A 12,087-nucleotide genomic window follows, 5' to 3' on the forward strand; every position below is an offset into this window, starting at 1 on the left:
TGGCTAGATAGAGCAGAGGTGGGGAATCTTGACAGGCCCGCAGGCCCCACATCTAGCATCATACGTGGTGTCAGGTGTGGAGACAGGTAAAGACATGGCTGCAAAGGAGCTTCAAGGGTGCTGTCAGAGGTTCAGGAGCAGAAGAGCAGGGGAGAGAGCAGATAGAGAGCGGAGGAGAGGAATCGGAGGGGAGCGTAGGGGAATATGACAGTGGACCGAGAGATTCCATGAGCTTCTCCAGCGAATCAGAAGATTCCCAGGAGAGGGCGCCTATGGTAAGGGCGAGGCGAATCCCAGAGGGGACGATCCATAAACAAGGAACCAGAGGGGAGTCCCAAAGGAGCAGCGGAGGAGTAGGGCCAGTTCCCCCACCAGAGCACAGTGGGGGGGAAGAGTCACGTGAGTCAGGACCAGCTTCTCTTCCATCGGGGAGTGGGGAGACGGAGGGAAGGCCAGGTCCAGCTAGCCTCCCCGAAAGGGGGAGCAGTGACACAAGTGTAACGGTCAGAAGGAAAGTGGGAGGCTGCGCGCGCGCGCCAAGTTCAAATGTGGAGGAGCGCGGGACAGCAGAAAACCCGAATTGGGAGCCAGGTCCTAAAGCCCGAAAGAGGGGGGGGGAGGAGTCGGGAGAATCAGTGTCAGAAGAATCTCGGAGGGCTGAAACTCCGACTAGCAGAAGGACCCAGAGAAAGAAGGAACAGAGGAAGAGGTGGAGTAAGGCTAGAATCTTAAGCTGGTGTCAGGGGGGAGGAGATTCAGATGGGACTTCTACGGTCTGACGGATAGATGTAGCGTTGCGCGCTGCGCGTCTGGAAATGAGACTGAACTTCAATAAAGACTTTTAAACTTGAGCAAGAAGCAGCGTTGGTCTTGTGTGAGCTGGGACCTTGGGCAGCGCTGACAGGTGCGTTCAATTCTTCTTTGGCAAGCAGGGTTTCTTGACTGCACTTTTGGAGTTGACCACGAGTATTTGCTGTTTGGATTGAAACCATGCCTGCAGAAGGACATTTCCTCGGCAGATCAGCTGTGCAGGCAGCTTCGTCAAGAGGGGAGGTGTGGGATAATTACAGTGGGGTGGCTCAGTTGGTAGAGCGTGACACTCTTAATCTCAGGGCTGCGGGTTCAAAATGTGGGGTAATAAGCAAAGGATATTAGGTATACTAAAAACAACAAGACCGCCCATAAAATGTATGCTATTGCCATGCCAATATGAGAGAAAATTAGTTGGAGGGAGGCAAGGGATGGGGCCACGGACCCCTGATTGGGAAAAGCGGAACTAGATGGTCCTCGGTGTCCCTTCCAACTCCACAATTCTATGATCCTGTGTCTTAAACACAAATCTTGAGGAACAGTGTGTGTGTGTTTCTGTTTGAACTTTCCCAGCCTTTGCTTTATTCTGATTTGCGCTTGCGTCCCTACTCCCCACGTGCAGAATTGCTATACCTTTGGATTTTCCTGGACATTCAAGCGTTTCCCGCATGGACCCTGGTTTCCAACGGCCAAATCCCGGCGGATGGCAACCCTACCCACTTGTGCCAGATTGCCTGGCATACATTACAAGCATCTAGTCACATAGATTCTCCAGAATCCCGGGGCTAGCCCACCTGACGGGAAGAGTCCGCGACCAGAAGGAGGAGGAGTACCAGGAAGAATGGACAAAATTCAAAGAGTATCTAGCTAAATATGTCAAGATAACCTAACTGGAAAAGCTTGCAAATATGAGATAGGCTTAGGATTTAAATATGTAAGGATAGGAATTAAGATGTTTCAAGCTAGATTAGAAAGAATGAAAGATGTGAAGTGATCAAGTTAATTTTTTTATTTTTATTTTTGAGAAGATTGATTTAACAATGTTATCAAGATTGGTTTAATTACAATTAGGATGTATGTTTGTTTGTTTGTTTGTCTTAATTTTTTGGGGGGGGAATTAATAAAAAAAATTGGGGAAAAACACCCCATAGATTATCCAGAATCCCAAGCAGCGACACTGTGAAACTTTCATAGGAATAAAAGGTAGGGGGGAAGGAGGCACAATGTCAAGCAGGCAACAGAATAAACCCCAGCACTGTGGGTCTAAAACCGGCCCCTGAATCTCTTGCTCCCCACTCTGCCCTTCTAACAAGAACATTTTTTTGCTTGCTGGATGGCTGTGTGCAACGAGAGCTCAGTCACTGAGGAAGGGCGCTGGCCCAGTGGGAGAAGTATGTGCTTGGCATGCAGGCGACCCAAAAATCCAGTTCTCGTGTTTTCTGTCGAAATGGCTAATTTAAAGGGGAATAGCAGGGTGCCTTCCACAGAGTCAGACCATTGAGCCGCCTAACTCCTTAAGGGAGGACCAGAGCTCGCTGGTGATGCAGGTCCCAGAACAGTCTCCAGCCTCTCCAGGTGAAACTGAAAACATCACCTGCCTGGAAGCTTGTAGAGCCACTGCCAATCAGTACAGACAGTGCTGAGTTAGGTAGCTATGATCCATCCACCATCACCCTTTGCCCGAAGCAAAGGCACATCGCTGGTCCAAATCTTTGAAAGACTTTCCCTGCTCACCAAGCCACCTGCCCTCCTTTATGCATTGCCGATGGCTTATCAAAGGGATCCTCACTGCAAGTCTCATCAAGGCAGACAGCTTGGCGAAATCTTGGTGCCCTTTCTTACAAAATGCTCACAGGGACAATGGCACCAGTTGCCCTCTGGACTCACAGGGTGCAGCTTACTTTGGAGCCATCAATTGTACACATTTGGAATGGCCCTTGAGAAATGATGGTCTGCCTATAGTCAGCAGCTTACCACCTTGTTGTTTGTTAAAAACTTGAATAAAAAGCATGCTTAGAATAAAACAGGAAAAATGAAATTTTGCTGGCTTCTTGAGAAAAGACTAATGCCTCATTATTTGTATCTGCTTTTAAATGTTGTTTCTCTTCTCTTTGTAATGAGTTTTACTGGGTCTGTGGTCATTTTAAGTTGCTTACCTTCACTAAAATATATAAATCTACTCGACTGGAAACTTTTATTATCCAAATTCAAACCCACTTTGGATAGCAAAATTCCTGGAGTGGGGAGGAGGGTTCAATGTTCTAATAGATTAGATATGGACAGTCCTTCAGTACAGCAAAACTTGGCACTTTGAAACCTTTGAGTCCTTTCCAAAAGGACTTCACCCACTATTTAGGGGGGAAGTATGTCAGAACTGACCTTCTGCAGTACTGATTCCACATTCTTGGACTCCTAATCTTACACGTAAATTAGAGCTGGAACCATCTCAGGCCCTATGCCTCTTGAAATGACCATGACCTATTGAGCAAAACCACAGAATCCACCTCTCTGGTGACTAAACCCCACTTGCTTTTACAAAATAAATTAACAACAGAGGAAAATCATGGAAGAAATAAAATGGCTTTTCAAATTAACGAAGGCGATTCCTTTTATCCACATGTATTACGGGACATGTTCAAAGCGCCCCTCAGGAGAAATTCTGTCAGCAAAGGTAGCAGATACACAAGGACACATTGCTAAAAGAAACAAAGGGATTTGGAGGGACTATGAGTGAACAGGTAGTACCAGAATGTACAGAATTGTACCTAGAAAAAGGTTACAACTGGATTACCTTTTTGTAAACAAAAACAACAACAACCCCCAAAATAAAACTCGGAAGCAGCAGGACTCCTTAGGAACTCTTCAAAAAACAAAACACAAAACTGCATATCCCTACCTAGTCACCAAATGTGAGGGGAAAGGTAAACCAGTGTCTTTTGTTGTTGTTGTTGTTGTTTAGTCGTTTAGTCGTGTCCGACTCTTCGTGACCCCCTGGACCAGAGCACGCCAGGCACTCCTGTCTTCCACTGCCTCATGCTGGTTGCTTCGAGAACACTGTCCAACCATCTCGTCCTCTGTCATCCCCTTCTCCTTGTGCCCTCCATCTTTCCCAACATCAGGGTCTTTTCCAAGGAGTCTTCTCTTCTCATGAGGTGACCAAAGTACTGAAGTCTCAGCTTCAGGATCTGTCCTTCCAGTGAGCACTCAGGGCTGATTTCCTTTAGAATGGATGCGTTTGATCTTCTTGCAGTCCATGGGACTCTCAAGAGTCTTCTCCAGCACCATAATTCAAAAGCATCAATTCTTTGGCGATCAGCCTTCTTTATGGTCCAGCTCTCACTTCCATACATCACTACTGGGAAAACCATGGCTTTAACTATACGGACCTTTGTTGGCAAAGTGACGTCTCTACTTCTCAAGATGCTGCCTAGGTTTGCCATCGCCTTTCTCCCAAGAAGCAGGCGTCTTTTAATTTCGTGGCTGCTGTCACCATCTGCAGTGATCATGGAGCCCAAGAAAGTCAAATCTCTCACTGCCTCCATTTCTTCCCCTTCTATTTGCCAGGAGGTGATGGGACCAGTGGCCATGATCTTCGTTTTTTTGATGTTGAGCTTCAGACCATATTTTGCGCTCTCCTCTTTCACCCTCATTAAAAGGTTCTTTAATGCCTCCTCACTTTCTGCCATCAAGGTTGAACCAGCGTCTTACACTGCTTTAAATTGCGTCTTACACTGCTTTAAATGATAGCCAGATTCTGCAATTTTTTACCACACCAGAAGTAAAAGCACGGGGCATTAATAAGTTTTTGAAAAATCATGCACTTCCTTTGTAGGCAAGGGAAAGCTTTCTGAAATGTACAAAATCTTACTAAGACACACAATCTGTTGAAATGACCAAGCAGCGGACGAGATTTGGGGACAGTGGTGTGCCGCCTGGGGAAATGTTCCTTTCCATTCACCTTAAGCAAAGATGTGGTGACCTTGTGCATCCATAAATAACTTTCAGAAATGTATTTCATTACTTCCCAAAGCTTCTCAGTGGGCTACCAAATGGCATTTCTTTCTATTTTGGATGAAACTGGGGGAGCAGCTTTAGAAGAAGGGGTTGCTGACATTCACTGGCCTGGAAAACACCGGATGCCACTATGATGGCCAATTGTGGGTGGTGCATTGATGGAGAAACTAAGGCAACAAATGGGGACATGACGCCACCGGTGTCCTAAAGATACATTTCATGTAAAGATTATGATGGGCTTCTTCAAATGCCCATAGCCTCTTACAAGCAGAGGTTTGAGATCAATTTTCTGTAAACCTCTGTCCTAAATAGTTGTCACTGGAAATACGACCCAACAATGCAATGCTGGACTCATCCCTCCCATCAGCGTGCCTGGAAAGCACGGGTCCCAGTAGTTTCCGCCTTACTCTGCTCCTTTCTCTGTGAAAGGCTGCTCTTGAGCTTTCACATCGGAGCAAACCTTGTGGATGAGCCCCCCTACTCTGCGTGTGCTTTCTTTGGCTCCTGTCTCAATGTGCAGAAATTGAGCACATGGATTTTCCAGCATCGGGAGTTTCCCCCAAGACAGTGTCGAGATCAGGCCTGTTTGTGTGGCTCCACGCTTGCAGTTATGGGGGCTTTGGCTAAGAGGAGTGCATGCACTTTCAGCAAGACATAGCTAGCTAGCTAGCTAGCTAGACAGTTTACCTCCCTTTGCTACAGTTTAAATTTCTGCATGCCATCTGCTGTTGTGGAGCAAGTCATCCCCATGATCCCTCTAGCCCAGTGTTCTCTAGGGCGGCCCACAGAAGCTCTCAAGGGTTTCAGACAAAACATTTCTTCACTTCAGCATATAGCACTCCAAAGAAAGGTATGCTCTAGAAGGTCACAGGCTCCCCCGTCTTTGGGGTAGAGGTTTGACGTCTGAGACTAGATCTGCAGGACTCATAAACATTTCACTCTGTAGAGATGAGTAGTCGGCACCGTCCCAGTATAGGAGGAGGGGGGTGGGGGTGGAATACAGGGCTGAGAAATAGAAGGATGCATTCGATCTCCTACACGAAGCCAGAGCCAATTCTGAAGATTGACCAGTTGCTTATAGATCAAATGCATGGATCAGGCAGCTGCAAAGAGGTCTACCCAGCCGCTCCCACAGGCAACATGGAATTCTTCTGTGCAATTTACTGTGGTGTTGCTGTTGTTGTGAAAGATGTAAGACAAGCCTAGATTGCACTTCATTCAAAATGCCAGGTCACTTCACAGCAATATACTGACGGACTCAGTAGAATCAGCAATCAGTACTGGGGCAGGGGCCTTGGCTGGCACCCTGAAATGCGCGGCCCCTGCGCCAGTCCTGAGGAGGCTCAAGGCCAGGGCTCAGCAACCTTTTTCAGCCGTGGGCTGGTCCACCGTCCCTCACAGCATGTGGGGGGCCGGACTATATTTTGGAGAGAGAAAATGAAGAAATTCCTATGCCCCACCAAGAACCCAGGGGTGCATTGAAAATGAAAGGACACATTCTGCTCATGGAAAAACACATTGATTCCCGGATTGAGAAGACGATTGGGCCGCATCCGGCCCCCGGGCCTTCGGTTGCCTACCCCTGCCACTTCTTGCACTTCACGTTAACGCAGAAGACGGCCCAGTTGTGCTCAGATGCTCAAAATTCCCTTTTCACCTTTGAATCTTTGGAGGGTCTGCTTCAGTTGGCATCGGGACAGCTCACCTAGCAGTGCAGCTGCCTTTATTGCAGAGGCAGGAAGTTTCCTTCCTTTCATATTCAGGATTTCTGTACTCACATAGAAACCATAAAAGGGTTTCTGCTGTTGGTTAAAAGTCATGAATGAACTCTCACAACTCATTGATAAGGTAGCTTGCTTGTGTTTCGAGAAATCGTATAAGAGGAGCAGTCATAGGAAGTTGCACTTGACAGAGTCAATCTAGCCTAGCACTGCCTACACTGACTGGCAGCAGCGCTGCAGGGTTTTCAAACAGGGGGCAGTCCCAGCCCTGTCTGGTGGAGATCCTGGACTGAACCTGGGATCTCCTGCATGCAAAGCAAGGCCTCCCTCAACTCGGGAGGCGTGAGTTCTCTACTGTATTTCAGCAAATGCTTTCACTTTATCATTTCATTTCCATTTGTATATTTTGTGCACATATTTTCCTGTATATTTTAGACAGAGAGGAGTAGCAATAGGGTTAGAGGCAAGGTTCAGAGTTAGTGTTGTGTGAGCATTTTAAAGCAGTTGAGTTTAAACAGGAGGGGATTTCACCTGAAGAGATGGCCAGCATCGTGAATCTGTCTGCTTCTTTTTTGTAATCTTCTGGGGCGAGGGCTTGGGGTCCCCCACACGGCCGCTTGAGGTCCGGGAAGGGTTAACCACCAGTAGGGGGAGTCCTGCTGATGCACATCAACTCGCAACCCCCCCCCCCAGGCGAAAAACCAAGTCAGACCTCCTGGGTCATGTGGCTGTGAAATCCTGCCACAGCACAAAGATAATAATAATAATAATAATAATAATAATAATAATAATAATAATAATAATTTATTATTTATACCCCGCCCATCTGGCTGAGTTTCCCCAGCCACTCTGGGCGGCTCCCAATCAGTGTTAAAAACAGTACAGCGTTACATATTAAAAACTTCCCTGAACAGGGCTGCCTTAAGATGTCTTCTGAATGTCAGGTAATTATTTATCTCTTTGACATCTAATGGGAGGGCGTTCCACAGGGCGGGCGCCACTACCGAGAAGGTTCCCTGTAGCCTCACTTCTCGCAATGAGGAAAGCGCCAGAAGGCCCTCGGCGCTGGATCTCAGTGTCCGGGCTGAACGATGGGGGTGGAGACGCTCCTTCAGGTATACAGGACCGAGGCCGTTTAGGGCTTTAAAGGTCAGCACCAACACTTTGAATTGTGCTCGGAAACGTACTGGGAGCCAATGCAGATCTCTCAGAACCGGTGTTATGTGGTCCCGGCGGCCACTCTCAGTCACCAGTCTAGCTGCCGCATTCTGGATTAATTGCAGTTTCCGGGTCACCTTCAAAGGTAGCCCCACGTAGAGCGCGTTGCAGTAGTCCAAGCATGAGATAACTAGAGCATGCACCACTCTGGCGAGACAGTTCGCGGGCAGGTAGGGTCTTAGCCTGCGTACCAGGTGGAGCTGGTAGACAGCTGCCCTGGACACAGAGTTAACCTGCGCCTCCATGGACAGCTGTGAGTCCAAAATGACTCCCAGGCTGCGCACCTGGTCCTTCAGGGGCACAATTACCCCATTCAAGACCAGGGAATCCCCCACAGCAACCCGCTCCCTGTCCCCCAAAAATAGTACTTCTGTCTTGTCAGGATTCAACCTCAATCTGTTAGCCGCCATCCATCCTCCAACCGCCTCCAGGCACTCACACAGGACCTTCACCGCCTTCACTGGTTCTGATTTAAAGGAGAGGTAGAGCTGGGTGTCATATGCATACTGATGAACACCCAGTCCAAACCCCCTGATGATCTCTCCCAGCGGCTTCATATAGATGTTAAAAAGCATGGGGGAGAGGACAGAACCCTGAGGTACCCCACAAGTGAGAGCCCAGGGGTCTGAACACTCATCCCCCACCACCACTTTCTGGACACGGCCCAGGAGGAAGGAGCGGAACCACTGTATGACAGTGCCCCCAGCTCCCAGCCCCTCTAGACGGTCCAGAAGGATGTTATGGTCGATGGTGTCAAACGCCGCTGTGAGAGCCAGCAGAACTAGGAAACAGCTCTCACCTTTGTCCCTAGCCCGCCGGAGATCATCAACCAGCGCGACCAAGGCAGTTTCAGTCCCATGATGAGGCCTGAATCCCGACTGGAAGGGATCCAAATGGTCCGTTTCCTCCAGGCGTGCTTGGAGTTGTTCAGCAACCACCCGCTCAATCACCTTGCCCAAGAATGGCAGATTTGAGACTGGGCGATAGTTGGCCAAATTGGCCGGGTCTAAAGATGTTTTTTTAAGAAGCGGTTTAATGACCGCCTCTTTCAGCGGGTCTGGGAAGGCTCCCTCACAGAGGGAAGCATTCACCACCCCGCAGAGCCCATCGCCCAGCCCTTCCCGGCTCGCTTTTATCAGCCAGGATGGGCAAGGATCAAGGAGACAGGTGGTCGGTTTCACTTGTCCAAGCAGCCTGTCCACATCCTCGGAGGTAACAGATTGGAATTGATCCCATGTAACAGGACCAGACAGAACTCTAGCACTCTCCCGCCCTGGCCCTGCTCCCACGGTGGAGTCTACCTCCTTCTGAATCTGAGCGATTTTATCTGCAAAAAACTTTGCAAAAGCATTGCAGGAGATCTTGGGGTCCCTACCAGGCCCCAGTGGTACAGGTGGTTCCGATAGATTGCGAACCACCTGAAAAAGTCTCCTGCTGCTGTTTTCTGCAGATGCAATGGAGGCGGCGAAGAAGGCCCTCTTCGCTGTCGCCATTGCCACTTGGTAGGCTCGACGTTGAACTCTAGCCCGTGTCCGGTCTGATTCAGAATGAGTTTTCCGCCACCGGTGCTCTAGCCGTCTCAACAATTGTTTCATCACCCTCAGCTCCGGGGAAAACCACGGGGCTGTCCGGGCTCCATGCAATCGGAGAGGGCGCTTCGGGGCCAGACAGTCAATAGCCCTGGTTAACCCCGCATTCCAGCGTGCCACCAGGGAATCAGCTGAAAGGCCATCAACTTGGGATAAAGCATCCCCTACCACTCTCTGGAAGCCAATTGGATCCATTAAGTGGCGGGGGCGGACCATCCGAATCGGTCCCAGCTCCCTGCAGAGGGGAAGGGTTGCGGAGAAGTCCAGTTGCACCAGGAAGTGATCTGACCACGGCACTTCTTTTGTTTCGCTTTTAGTTAGTGTCAGATCACCAACATCCATAGAGGTGAACACCAAGTCTAAGGCATGTCCACGGCTATGAGTTGGGCCAAACTTATTCAGGGACAGCCCCATGGAGGCCATGCTTTCCACGAAGTCCCGAGCGGCCCCTTGTAAGGTCGTGTAGGCATGGATGTTAAAATCCCCCAGGACAACCAAGCTAGGTGTCTCCAGGAGCATATCCGCCACGACCTGAAGCAGCTCGGGCAGGGAATCCTTGGTGCAGCGGGGAGGTCGGTACACCAGTAGGAATCCTGTACTGCCCCTATTGCCCAACTTCCAGAACATGCACTCAGAAAACTGGGTCTTCCCAATAGGACGCCTGGTGCAGACTAATGACTTCCTAAAAATCACTGCAACCCCCCCTCCCCGCCCACATGACCTGGGTTGCTGTGCGTAAGAAACCTGGTGGGCAAGCAGCGGCAAGGACAGACCCATCTGCCTCATCCAACCAGGTCTCTGTCACACATGCCAGGTCAAATCCTCCATCCACAATCAGGTCGTGGATGGCAGTGGTTTTATTCATCATTGACCTGGCATTGCACAGCAACACTTTCAGGTCATGTGGGTTTCCCTTGCTGATTCCAGTATCCTTCCGGTCAGGACCAGACCTGGAGGCAGGGATAGTCCTCAAACAACGACTAAACCTGCCTCCTCGGTAATGACATGGTCTGGTCTTAGCATAACTCCTCCTCCTGCCCGTGATCACTGAGATCGGGTGTCCCAATACATCCCCCCCTGTGGAACCTGCCCCACCCAATCTATTGGCTGAGGCCCACTCCCAGGCCGCCATGACCCTTCCCCTTAAAAAGCAAAATACAAACTATATAATAATTTAACAGAATAATAATAATAAAACAAAACAGAGCAAAACAAAAGAAAAGAAAACAAAACAAAGCAAGAAACAATAGCGCTGACTAAATGCTTATCCCACCCCAAGCAAAAATAAAGTAATGAAATAATATAATATTATAAAAAACAACAACCACCATTTAAGGTGCTGCAAATTAAAAGCAAGTAAAACATTTAAAACCATCTTGTCCATTGCTGCCGGTAGCTGCTCAGGCCTCTAAACTGTAGTGGTAGTGCAGGCCCCGCCCCCTAGGCCGGATGGAGTTGGCAGGAGAGGGAGCGGTCTTCCCAGCACTCACACAAGCAGCAGCAGCAGAGGCCCCGCCCCCTAGGCCGGATGGAGTTGGCAGGAGAGGGAGCGGTCTTCCCAGCACTCACACAAGCAGCAGCAGCAGAGGCCCCGCCCCCTAGGCCGGATGGAGTTGGCAGGAGAGGGAGCGGTCTTCCCAGCACTCACACAAGCAGCAGCAGCAGAGGCCCCGCCCCCTAGGCCGGATGGAGTTGGCAGGAGAGGGAGCGGTCTTCCCAGCACTCACACAAGCAGCAGCAGCAGAGGCCCCGCCCCCTAGGCCGGATGGAGTTGGCAGGAGAGGGAGCGGTCTTCCCAGCACTCACACAAGCAGCAGCAGCAGAGGCCCCGCCCCCTAGGCCGGATGGAGTTGGCAGGAGAGGGAGCGGTCTTCCCAGCACTCACACAAGCAGCAGCAGCAGAGGCCCCGCCCCCTAGGCCGGATGGAGTTGGCAGGAGAGGGAGCGGTCTTCCCAGCACTCACACAAGCAGCAGCAGCAGAGGCCCCGCCCCCTAGGCCGGATGGAGTTGGCAGGAGAGGGAGCGGTCTTCCCAGCACTCACACAAGCAGCAGCAGCCGTGTCCCGGAGGCCTCTCTCAGGCCTCTTATGCTGTGGCGGTGAGTGCAGGCCCCGCCCCCTAGGCCGGATGGAGTTGGCAGGAGAGGGAGCGGTCTTCCCAGCACTCACACAAGCAGCAGCAGCAGCAGCCGTGTCCCGGAGGCCTCTCTCAGGCCTCTTATGCTGTGGCGGTGAGTGCAGGCCCCGCCCCCTAGGCCGGATGGAGTTGGCAGGAGAGGGAGCGGTCTTCCCAGCACTCACACAAGCAGCAGCAGCAGCCGTGTCCCGGAGGCCTCTCTCAGGCCTCTTATGCTGTGGCGGTGAGTGCAGGCCCCGCCCCCTAGGCCGGATGGAGTTGGCAGGAGAGGGCGCGGTCTTCCCAGCACTCACACTAGCAGCAGCCGTGTCCCGGAGGCCTCTCTCAGGCCTCTTAAGCTGTGGCGGTGAGTGCAGGCCCCGCCCCCTCGGCCGGATGGAGTTGGCAGGAGAGGGAGCGGTCTTCCCAGCACTCACACAAGCAGCAGCAGCCGTGTCCCGGAGGCCTCTCTCAGGCCTCTTATGCTGTGGCGGTGAGTGCAGGCCCCGCCCCCTGGGCCGGATGCAATTGGCAGGAGAGGGAGCGGTCTTCCGAGCACTCACACAAGCAGCAGCAGCAGCCGTGTCCCGAAGGATGGCCAAACTGCAGGCTTGGAAGG

Source organism: Podarcis raffonei, chromosome W (assembly GCF_027172205.1).
Source record: "Podarcis raffonei isolate rPodRaf1 chromosome W, rPodRaf1.pri, whole genome shotgun sequence".
In the NCBI taxonomy this organism is placed as follows: domain Eukaryota; kingdom Metazoa; phylum Chordata; class Lepidosauria; order Squamata; family Lacertidae; genus Podarcis; species Podarcis raffonei.